The sequence below is a fragment of the Heterocephalus glaber genome, unplaced genomic scaffold, assembly GCF_053883595.1.
Source record: "Heterocephalus glaber isolate CG9 unplaced genomic scaffold, H.glaber_assembly_v1.0 deba00001781, whole genome shotgun sequence".
Lineage (NCBI taxonomy): Eukaryota > Metazoa > Chordata > Mammalia > Rodentia > Bathyergidae > Heterocephalus > Heterocephalus glaber.
Window position 1 is genome coordinate 98912 of NW_028258467.1, and position 12888 is coordinate 111799.

Below are 12888 nucleotides of genomic sequence, written 5' to 3' on the forward strand. Positions count from 1 at the left end.
ATCCCAGGGATGGTTCAACATATGCAAATCAATCAATGTAATACACTATATCAACAGAGACAAGGACAAAAGCCATATGATCATCTCAATAGATGCAGAAAAAGCATTTGACAAAATCCAACATGCATTTATGATAAAAACCCTACAAAAAAATTGGAAGATGGTCTCTGCCTCAATCTGATAAAAGCCATCTATAAAAAGCCAACAGCCAATATCATACTAAATGGTCAAAAGCTGAAATCCTTCACACTACAATTAGGAATAAAGATGTCCACCATCACCACTCCTGTTCAATATAGTCTTGGAAACATTAGCCATGGCAATTAGACCAGAGAAAGAAATAAAAGGAATAAAGGTAGGAAAGGAAGAAGTCAAACAGTCATTATTTGCAGATGACATGATACTCTATATAGAAGACCCCAAGAACTCCACCAAAAGTCTTCTAGACTTAATAACCAAATTCAGTAAAGTAGCTGGATACAAGGTCAACAAACAAAAAATCAATAGCTTTCCTCTATACAAACAACAGACTCACTGAGACAGAAATAGGGCAAACAATTCCTTTCACAATAGCATCCAAGAAACTGAAATACCTAGGAATCAACCTAACAAATCAAAGACCTCTTCTCTGAAAACTATAGCACTCTGCAAACATAGATTGAAGGTGATTATCAGAAAATGGAAAGAATCAACATAGTGAAAATGGCCATACTTCCAAAACTTCTATATAGATTCAGTGCAATCCCAATTGAAATTCCAGCAGCATACTCCATGGACCTTGAGAAAACAATCCAAAAATTCATTTGGAACAAGAAGTGACCCAGAATAGCAGAAGCAATTCTAGGCAACAGAGACATGGCAGTGGGTATTACAACCCTCAGTTTGAAACTATACTACAAAGGTACTGTGATAAAAACAGCATGGTACTGGCAAAGAAACAGACCTGAGGACCACTGGAACCAATTAGAAGATTCAGAAACAACTCCAGACACACTCAGCCACCTCATCTTCGGCAAAGGAGCCAAACACCCTCACTGGAGAAAAGATAGCCTCTTTAAGAAATGGTACTGGAAAAACTGGGTTTCCACTTGCCAAAGATTAAAACTAGACCTATATCTCTCACCATGCACTCAACTAAAATCAAAATGGATTTTAAAGATCTAAATACTAAAACAGAAATGCTGAACCTGCTGGAACAGAGGTTAGGCAGAACTCTTGAAGACATTGGTGTAGGAAAAGATTTTATGAACAAAACCTCAGTTGCCCGTGAACTAGCACAATCAACAAGTGGGATCTCTTCTTACTAAGAAGCTTCTGTGTAAGCGTGACCAACCAGTGTGAGCTGAGGATACAGGCAGAATGAAGCCCCACCCCCCACCCTGCCGCTCTGATCCGGGCTCCACCCACAGCAATGTGAGGACCCAGGCTCGGCTTGGAGCCCTTGCTCTGTCCCGAGCTCCGCTCAGAGCGACCAACCAGCGCAAGCTGAGAATCCAGGCAGTGTGAAGCCCCCCTACTCCGTTCTGTGAGGACTCAAGCACAGCTTGGGGCCCCTGCTCCATCCTGCACTCCGCTTGGCGAGACAACCAACCAGTGCAAGCTGAGGATCCAGGCAGTGTGAAGCCCGCAGCTCCGTTCCGGGCTCCACCCATGGCAGGGTGAGGACCCAAGCACAGCTTGGAGCCCTTGCTCTGTCCCTTGCTCCACTCGGCAAGCTGAAAATCTAGGCAGCATGACGCCCCCCGCCCCCCCCCCCGCCTCCCGTTCCGTGAGGACTTAGGCGCAGCTTGGAGCCCCGTCCTGCGCTCCACTTAGACATGCGGGTGCCTGCAGGGCCCAGTCCCACTCCCCCTAACCCCCATCATCCGTGTGCCCCACCACCACCTCTGGCCTCCTTGCTCTTCTGCTACCTGGTTCCACACTACAGACGCACAGGGATTATAAAGGCCCTTGTCCTGAGCGCCACAAGATAGAGCAAAAGTTAGCAACAGAAAGAGGGCCTCTCAGGCTCCTCGATGAAAACTGAAGCTCAGCGGAAAAGTAAAGAGAATCTCTACAATAAAGGTACACCAGACCACCGTACTTGGTAAGTTGGAGGGATCACCTCCCATCGGAACCTGCACTATCTTCAGGGGAAGGGCAACTGGAAACTTCAGTAGAACTTTGCAGAGTTCAACCCTGCAGGAGGACAGGGAACTCAACTTGGGACTAGCAGCCAGAAATCTGCCTGAATCTCACAGGTCTGCTACTGGCTTGCTGAGACTAATTGACTTGTATATGCACACAGCTGCCTATGTTGCCTATTATGACAGCAGAGACATACCCTGAAGGAGGCCCTTCATTTTTATTTTTTGTTATTTGCAAAAAAGAAAAAAATATTTTTTCTCTTATTTTTAATTCTTAATTTTTACTTTTTTCTACTCTTTTCAAATTTTTACTTTTCTCTTTTTTTTTTTCTTTTATCTTCTCCCCCCACATTGCTCTTCATCTCACTTCAGTCCCCTTCCTGGACTGAATTTGGATTTGTTTATTTTTCTTTTCTTCTCTTTTTCCTTCTCTTGATTATCATTAGTTTTAAAGGAAACTAAATACAGTATCTAACCTCCCTATTGTTGTTAGGTAGTTCTGTTCACATCTTTGTTCTTTCATTCTGCATTTTCCTCTTGCCTTTAACAATTTCTTAGAGTTTGTGTGATCTTCTTGTGTCTTCTGGCCTCACTGCTAATCTTTCCTGATCTTTCTACCTGTCCCTCCCTCCCCACCTCCTTCTAACTCCCCATCCTGAAGGATAACGTTGCTATATTGAAGAGTTTATTCACTATAAACATATGCTGGGTTGGTCCTCGGTTTTAATTCACACAGTTAAATGTGATAGATTAATAACTACCACAAATTGTTATTTTCTAAGCTGCGCTTGACGCTATGGTGTTGCTGATTGTATCATCTGGACTAAGATGTTGTGATCGATCTAATCAGTTGTCCTTCCTGGTATAATGAAAATGAAATAGCCTCAGAGTCATTAGAGTTTCAAAACCTCAATACCAGCTATATCTGGAAGACACCTCTGAAAAGCAATCATTCATGAGGGTTTTAAACACAAGCAACAAAGATACCTACATTAAGCAATTTTGAAATATCAATCCAGAAATTAAACCAAGGACAGTACCAAAAACAAAAAGAAGACATTTAAGCAAGGCACAAACTCGGGCTTCCACCCCACAAAAGGCAAATCCTGGGGGAAATGAGGTGGAAAAGTCTGATAATCAACCACCTGGACACCCAGAACTAAATAGCACAGGAAGTAACAAAACAGATGCATGAGGCTCTAGAAAAATTTAAAGCAGAAATAATCTCCCAGATAACTACAGAGATGGTGAGCAGAGGGAAAGACATGATTAGAGGCTCTAGAACAGAAACAGTTAAGAAAATAGATGAGACCAGAAACATGCTGGAAGCCATGAATGGCCAGCATAAGAAAGAAATGGAAACCATGACTGCCCAACATAAGAAGGAAATGAAATCCATGAAACAGATTCAAACAGATACTCAGATTAAAAACTCCACTGAAAGCATGCAGAGCAGATTAAGAGAATCTGAAGATAGAATATCAGATATAGAAGACAGGATTGTGGTTAAGGACCATGAAAACAGAGATTTCTTAAAGATAGTAAGGGACCATGAGAAATCAATCCAGCAGCTGCTAGATGATGCAAAGAAGAATAACATAAGACTGATAGGAGTCCATGAAAAAACAGGAGAAAGTACAATTGACATTAAAAAACTGTTCACAGACGTAATAGTAAAAAACTTCCCAGACAGAGGTGGAGAATTGGACATACAGATAAATGAGGCATATAGAACTCCAACTAGCCATTATCAAAAAAAAATCTACATCTAGACATATAATAGTCAAGATCCCAGAAACCCAAGAGAAGAACAAAATTCTACAGGCAGTTAGAGAAAACAAACAAATCACATGCAAAGGAAAGCCCATCAGAATCACGGCAGATTTTTCAACACAAATCCTCAAATCAAGGAAGGCCTGGAGTCAAGTATTTCAAGCCCTAAAAGAATATAACTTCCAACCTAGACTGTTGTATCCTGCAAAATTATGTTTCAAAATTGATGGGGAAATTAGATACTTTCATGAGAAAGAACACCTGAGAAATTTCAAAAACACCAAACCAGCACTCCAAACAATCCTAAGCAATATCCTAGAAAAAGACAAGGAAGATCACAACTCCATGAGGTCCAAAAGAGGGAAGCCACCAGTCAAGGTAAGAAACTAAAGGGAAATGGAAAAAAACCAAAAAAACAAACAAAACAAAACAAACAAAACAAAAACAAAACAAGAAATAAAAGAGCCACCAGTAGTAAAATATCATGACAAGGATGAGTCAGTATCTATCAATTGTAACTATCAATGTTAATGGTCTCAATTCACCAATCAAAAGAAATAGACTGACAGAATGGATTAAGAGGCAAAATCCAACATTATGCTGTATACAAGAAACAAACCTAACTCAAAAAGAAATTCACAGACTGAAAGTAAAAGGATGGAAAACAGTTCTCCATGCCACAAGAACCCAGAAAAAAGCAGGGGTAGCAATTTTATTTGCAGACAAAGTAGATTTCAAACCAAAACTAATTAAGAGAGACAAAGATGGTCACTATACCCTTGTGAAGGGAACAGTCCAAGAGGAAGAGATGACAATCATAAATATATATGCACCAAATATGAATGGCCCCAACTGTACAAAACAAATATTAATGGACATGAAAAATCAAATAAGCTCTAATACGATTGTAGTGGGGGATCTCAATACCCCATTATCACAATTAGACAGATCATCTAGACAAAAAATTAACAATGAAATTCTAGAATTGAACCAAGCTATTGAACAAATGGACTTAATAGATGTTTACAGAGTGTTCCACCCCACAAAATCAGAATACACATTCTTTTCAGCTGCACATGGGTCATTCTCCAAAATAGACCACATGCTAGCTCAGAAGATATGTCTAAGTAAATGTGAAAGAACTGAAGTTACCCCCTGTATACTATCAGACCATAGTGCAATAAAATTGGAGATCAATGACATAAGGAACTACAAAACTCCTACAAACACATGGAAATTAAATAACATCCTCTTGAACAACCAATGGGTCACAGAGGAAATTAAAGAAGAAATTAGACAGTTTCTACAAGTAAATGATAATGCCAGTACAACATACAGGAATCTATGGGTCACAATGAAAGCAGTTCTACGTGGGAAATTCATAGCAGTGAATGCTCATATTAGGACAACAGAGAGAACTCAGTTATATAACCTAATGCAGAACCTCAAACTCCTAGAAAAAGAAGAGCATAACAAACCCAAAGCTCGTACAAGAAAGGAAATTATAAAGATCAGAGCAGAAATCAATGCAATGGAGACTAAGAGAACAACACAAAAAAATTAATGAATCAAAGAGTTGGTTTTATGAAAGAATAAATAAATTGATAAACTTTTATCCAACCTTATCAGAAAAAGGAAAGAAAAGGCTCAAATCTATGCAATTAAGAATGAAAAAGGTGAAGTCACAACAGACCCAGCAGAAATCCAGAGGATCATCAATACCTACTTTGAGAACTTGGTACTCTAATAAAATGGAAAACACAGAAGAAATGGACAGATTCCTAGATACATATGAACTGCCAAAGTTAAATGAAGAAGATACAGAAATTCTAAACACCCCAATAACAATGAGTGAAACTGAAAATGTAATAAAAAATTTACCAACAAGGAAAAGCCCAGGTCCTGATGGCTTCACTGCTGAATTCTATAAGACATTTAAAGAAGAACTATTGCCATTACTCTTTAAATGCATCAAGAAAATTGAAAGGGAAGCAAGGCTTCTGAATTCATTCCTAGAAGCAAGCGTTACTTTGATTCCAAAACCAGGGAAAGATACAACCCAAAAAGAGAACTACAGACCAATCTCCCTAATGAACATAGATGCAAAAATCCTCAACAAGATACTAGCAAACAGAATACAGAGTGTCATCAAGACCATACACCCTAACCAAGTTGGATTTATCCCAGGGATGCAAGGATGGTTCAACATCTGTAAATCAATAAATGTAATACACTGTTTAACAGAGTCAAGGACAAAAACCATATGATCATCTCAATAGATCCAGAAAAGGCATTCTACAAAATCCAACACGCATTCATGATAAAAACACTACAGAAAATTGGAATAGACGGTCTTTATCTCAACCTGATTAAGGCTATTTATGAAAAACCAACAGGTAACATCATACTAAACGGTCAACAACTGAAAACTTTCACACTAAAATCAGGAACAAGACAAGGATGCCCACTATCACCACTCCTGTTCAATATAGTTCTGGAAACATTAGCCACAGCAACTAGAAAAGAGAAAGAAATAAAAGGAATAAAGATAGGAAAGGGAGTTAAACTGTCATTATTTGCTGATGATATGATACTTTACATAGGAGACCCAAAAAACTCAGTCAAAAGTCTTCTAGACCTAACTGACAGATTCAGTAGAATAGCTGGATACAAGGTCAACACTCAAAACACAATAGCCTTCTCGTATGCAAATAGCAGACCCATTGAGAGAGAAATTCGGGAAATAATTCATTTTACAATAGCATCTAAAAAAATGAAATATCTAAGAATCAACCTAACAAAGGAAGCAAAAGACCTCTACACTGAAAACTACAGGACTCTGAAAAAGGAGATTGAAGAAGATATAAGAAAATAGAAAGATATCCCTTGTTCTTGGGTAGGAAGAACCAATATAGTGAAAATGGCCATTCTTCCAAAACTACTACATAGATTTAATGCAATACCAATTGAAATTCCAATATACTTCACAGAACTAGAGAAAACAATAAAAAAAATTCATTTGGAATCAGAAGAAACCTAGAATAGCAAAAGCAATTCTAGGCAACAGAGACATGTCAGGGGGTATCACAATCCCCAACTTGAAACTATACTACAAAGCTACTGTGATAAAAACAGCATGGTACTGGCAAAGAAACACATCTGAGGATCAATGGACTAGATTAGAAGATGCAGAAACAACTCCAGACATACTCAGCCACCTCATCTTTGTCAAAGGAGCCAACCACCCTCATTGGAGGAAAGATAGCCTAGTTAATAAATGATGTTGGAAAAACTGGATTTCAGACTGCCAAAGATTAAAACTAGACCCATACCTATCACCATGCACTAAACTAAGATTGAAGTGGATTAAGATCTAAATAATAAGACAGAAACACTAAACTTGCTGGAAGATAAGTTAGGTAGAACTCTTGAAGACACTGGCATAGGAAAAGACTTTATGAACAAATCCTCAGTAGCACAGGAGCTAGCACAAAGAATCAACAACTGGGATCTCATCTTATTAAAAAGCTTCTCCACTGCAAGAGAAACCACCAACAGAAGTAAGAAACAACCTACAATGTGGGAAAAAATTTTTAACAGCTGTACCTCAGACAAAGGTCTACTATCAAGAATATATAAAGAATTGAAAAAAATCAGACCCCCCAAATTCAAACACCCAATTCAAAAATGGGCATCTGAAATGAACAGACATTTCTCAGATGAAGAAGTAAAAGCAGCAAATAAATGTATGCAAAAATGTTCAATATCACTGGTCATTCGAGAGAAGCAGATGAAAACAACACTGAGATTCCACTTCACCCCACAAAGAATGGCTGCTGTCAAGAAATCAACCAGTAACAAATGCTGGCAGGGGTGTGGGGAGAAAGGAACCCTTCTCCATTGTTGGTGGGAGTGCAGACTGGTGCAACCACTGAGGAAGTCAGTATGGAGATACCTCAAAGAATTAGGGGTAGAGGTCCCATTTGACCCAGCTATTCCCTTGCTGGGTATCTTCCCCAAAGAATTAAAAGAACCATACCACAGCGATATATGTGCACCCATGTTTATAGCACCACAGTTTGTAATAGCTAAAGCCTGGAAACAGCCCAAGTGCCCCTCAACTGGAAATTGGATAAAGAAGATGTGGTTTTTTAAAATAAATTGGAGTACTACTCAGCCATAAAGAATGAAAAACTAGAGTTATTTATAGCTAAATGGATGCATATTAAGGCCATACTTGTAAGTGAAATAAATAGGACACACATGTGTAAATACCAAATAGTTTCTCTCGTGTGAGAAACTGAAAATGTAAATAAGGATTAAAATGATTAAAATGAATAACTGATAATTTGAAATAGGAAAAGGTCCAAAGGTGTAGTGTAGGGGTGGTGGGAGGGAAAGGGGAAAGGGAAGAAGGGAAAGGAAAAATTATGAGAAAAGAAAAAAAAAATGGAAATGAAATCTAGGTAAATACGGAAGGGTGGAGGGGGTGAAGGGTGCACAGGTAATGGGGGAAAAAATAAGAACTAAGATACATCATGTACAGGTACAAGCACCCAATGATAAATGTAAACATATTGTATACCTAAAATGTACCAATAAAAGAATTTTTTTAAAAACAGCTGCTACATAGCAAGAGGAACCACCAACAGTGTGAAGAGATAACCCACAATGTGGGAAAAATTTTTCACCAGCTGTCCCTCAAAGGTCTATTATCTAGAATCTATAAAGAACTTTTAAAAAATCAGACCTCCCAAATTTAAAGACCCAATCCAAAAATGGACATCTGGAATGAACAGACATTTCTCACACAAAGAAATAGAGCAAACAAACATATGAAAAAATCTTCAACATCACTGGTCATTCGAGAAATGCAAATGAAAACAATGCTGAGATTCCACCTCACCCCAGAAAGAATGGCTATTACCCAAGTGCCCATCAACTGGAAATTGAATAAAGAAGATGTGGTTTTTTAATAAAATGGAGTACTACTCAGCCATAAAGAATGAAAAACTAGAGTTATTTATAGCTAAATGGATGCATATCGAGGCCATACTCTTAAGTGAAATAAATAGGACACACGTGTAAATACCGAATAGTTTCTCTCATGTGAGAAACTGATAGTGTAAATAAGGGTTAAAATGACTAAAATGAATAATTGATAATTTGAAATAGGAAAAAAGGTCCAAAAATGTTGGGGTGGTGGGAGGGGAAGGGGAAAGAAAAGAAGGGAAAGGAAAAACTATGAGAAAAGAAAAAAAATGGAAATGAAGTCTATGTAAATAGGGAAGGGTGGAGGGGGTGAAAGGCACACAGGTAATGGGGAAAAAATAAGAACTAAGATAGTCATGTACAGGTACAAACACCTAATGATAAATATAAATGAACTGTATACCTACAATGTACCAATAAAAGAACTTAAGAAAAGAAAAAAAAAACAATGGCTGCGCTCATGAAATCAACCAATAACAAAAGGTGGCGGGGGTGTGGGGAAAGAAGAACCTTACTCCACTGCAGGTGGGAGTGTAGACTGGTGCAAGCACTGTGAAAATCAGTATGGAGGTACCTCAAAGAACTAGGACTGGAAGTCCCCTTTGACACAGCTATTCCCCTGCTGGGTATCTTCCCCAAAGAATTAAAAGAATCATACCACAGCGATATATGTGTACCCATGTTCATAGGAGCACAATTCGTGATAGCTAAAACTTGGAAACAACCCAATTGCCCATCAACTGGAGACTGAATAAAGAAAATGTGGTTTTTAAAAATAAAAATGGAGTACTACTCAGCCATAAAGAATGAGAAACTAGGGCAGCTCCCCCGCCGGAGAGAGCGAGCGCGGCTGCGGGCGCGCGGGGAGCAGAGGCAGTGGCGGCCCCCCGGGCCTCCGAGTGCCCCTCCCCGACCCTCTGGCCCCCCACACAGCCAGCGCAGCCCCCAGGACTCCGCTCCCTGCGCCTCCGTCCAGCTCGCAATTCAGAGCCACTGTGGCCCTTCTCACCTGGCGGCGCAGCCTGCCCACCGCCCAAGCCACAGCCCCAGCGCCCGCGACCACGACAGTGGCGAGGGACGCCTCTGAGTCGAAGAGAGCGCAGCCTGGCCACTGGACTATTTACTCGCCTTGCTGATTGTCTACTTTTATAAGAGCTTACAACTTTTCTAAGAACTTTTGTGTACAAAGAAACTTTTTTTTAAAGGATACGTTTCTAGTTTATATTTAATCCAAAAAAGAAGGATCTTGGGCATTTTGGCGTTTGGGGCTTTTGACTTAGTTTCTAAGGATGTTTTCTTTTTCTTCGTTAACTTTGGAGTTTGGGTACCCCCGGTGCTTCAGGCTCCCGAGGACCTTCTGGGCCCCCACATTAATGAGGCAGCCACCTGGTGAGCCTGACACGGCTGTCAGCGACCCGCTGCTCCCGTCCTTCTCCACGTTCGCGTCCGGGCCGGCGGGAAGGGAGAAGACACTGCGTCCAGCAGGTGCCCTGAATAACTGCTGGCGGGAGGGGCTCTCCCATATGAAGCGACCCCCCCCCCCCCGCCCGGTGCTTCCCGGCCGCCCCTACGACCTGGCGGTTGCGACCGTGGCCACAGACCTGGACAGTGGAGCAGGCACAGCCTGCAGCGGTAACAACCCAGCCCACCTAACCCGGAGAGAGACGGAGGAATTCAATGATCTCCTACACCTAGAATTTATTCTCGCCAACTCGCTGTCTCATCAAGAGTCGCTGGCCGCCACCGTATCCTCGTCGGCATCAGCCTCATCCTCGTCCTCCCCATGGAGCAGCGGCCCAGCCGGCGCGCCCTCCACCTGCAGTTTCAGCTACCCCATGCGGGCCAGGGGCGACCTGGGCGTGGCCCCGGGCGGCACTGGAGCTGGCCACCTGTATGGCCGGGAGTCGGCGGCCCCTCCCACGGCTCCCTTCAACCTGGTGGATAACAACGATGTGAGCCCTTCGGGCGGCTTCGTGGCCGAGCTCCTGCGGCCCGAATTGGACCCAGTGTACATTCCGCTGCCGCCAGGTGGCGGGCTGAAGGGCAAGTTTGTGCTGAAGGCGTCACTGAGCGCCCCTGGAAGCGAGTATGGCAGTCCCTGGGTCATCAGTGTTAGCAAAGGCAGCCCAGACGGCAGCCACCCGGTGGTGGTGGCACCCTACAGCGGCGGAACGCAGCGCATGTGTCCCAAGATCAAGCAGGAGGCGGTGCCCTCCTGCATGGTCGGCCGGCCCCTGGAGGCCCACTTGGGCGCTGGACCGCCGTTCAGCAACGGGCACCGGCCAAGTGCACACGGCTTTCCCCTGGGGCGCCAGCTCCCGAGCAGGACTAACCCGACCCTGGGTCCCGAGGAACTGCTGAGCACCAGGGACTGTCACCCCGCCCTGCCGCTTCCCCCATGATTCCATTACCATCTGGGACCCAACTACCCACCCTTTCTGCCTGACCAGATGCAGCCGCAGGTCCCACCGCTTCACTACCAAGAGCTCATGCCACCCGGTTCCTGCCTGCCAGAGGAGCCCAAGCCAAAGATGGGAAGAAGGTCATGGCCCTGGGAAAGGACGGCCACCCATACTTGTGATTATGCGGGCTGTGGCAAGACCTATACAGCGTTCTCATCTCAAGGCACAACTGCGAACCCACACAGGTGAGAAGCCATACCACTGTGACTGGGATGGCTGTGGGTGGAAGTTCGCCCGCTCCGATGAACTGATCAGGCACTACCGCAAACGCGGGGCACCGTCCCTTCCAGTGCCAGAAGTTCGACCGGGCCTTCTCCAGGTCGGACCACCTGGCCTTACACATGAAGCGGCACTTTTAAATCCCAGAGTGGACATGACCTGCACTGCCAGGAGAGAATTCAGTATTTTTTAAAAACCTTTTACACTGTCTTCCCACAAGGGGAGGACCCAGCTGGCAAGCACAACAATCATCACGGTCAAGTTCCCAGCAGGTCAGCTTGAGAGTGTATAATCGGGAGAAAGGAGAAATCCCAAAGACATAAAAATCAAAGAACAGATGGGGTCTGTGACTGGATCTTCTATCATTCCAATTCTAAATCCAACTTGAACATGCCTGGACTTACAAAACGCCATGGGAGAGACTGGAAGTTGTGGATATCAGGGTATAAATTAGATCCATGAGTTGGGGAGGGCAGGAAGACCCGGATTTTCTTGAATTGTGTTTCGATGCAATATAAGTATAAAGATCACCTTGTATTCTCTTTGCCTTCTAAAAGCTATTAGTATGATGTTAGGAGAAGAGGAAGAAATTCAGGTACAGAAAATGTGTTTTAATGGCCTACATGATGGTGCTTGGTGGGTCTTGGTTCTAAAGGTACCAAATGAGGAAGCCAAAGTTCTTCTCAAACTGCTGCATACTTTGAAAAGGAAAATCTATTTTTGCCTTCCGATCTACATTTATGACCTAAGTCAGGTAAATATACCTGGTTTACTTTAACATTTTTATGCAGACAGTCTGTTATGCACTGTGGTTTCAGATGTGCAATACTTTGTACAATGGTTTATTCCCAAGTATGCCTTAAACAGGACAAATGTGTTTTTTCTACATAGTTCCTTGCCTTAATAAATATGTAATATAAATTTAAGCAAACTTCTATTTTGTATATTTGTAAACTATGAAGTAAAGAAATGAACATTTTGTGGAGTTTGTATTTTGCATACTCAAGGTGAGAAATAAGTTTTAAATAAACCTATAATATTTTGTCTGAATAACAAAAAAAAAATGAGAAACTAGAGACATTTATAGCTAAATGGATGCACATTGAGGCGATACTCTTAAGCGAAATAAATAGGACACACATGTAAATACCGAATAGTTTCTCTAGTGTGAGAAACTGAAAGTGTAAATAAGGACTAAAAGGTATAACAGATAATGCGGAATAGGAAGAGAAGGTGCAAAGTGGAAGGGGACGTGTGAGGGGTAGAGGAAAAGAAAGAAGGGAATGGAATATGAGAAAAAAAATGGAAACAAAGTC

The 12888-nt window shown here is 42.0% G+C and overlaps 1 pseudogene; it reads left to right on the forward strand.

Annotated features, from left to right (window-relative positions):
* The first annotated feature begins 9110 nt into the window (after positions 1–9110).
* On the forward strand, positions 9111–12630 carry LOC106008652 (Krueppel-like factor 4 pseudogene; annotated as a pseudogene).
* Positions 12631–12888: the final 258 nt, after the last annotated feature.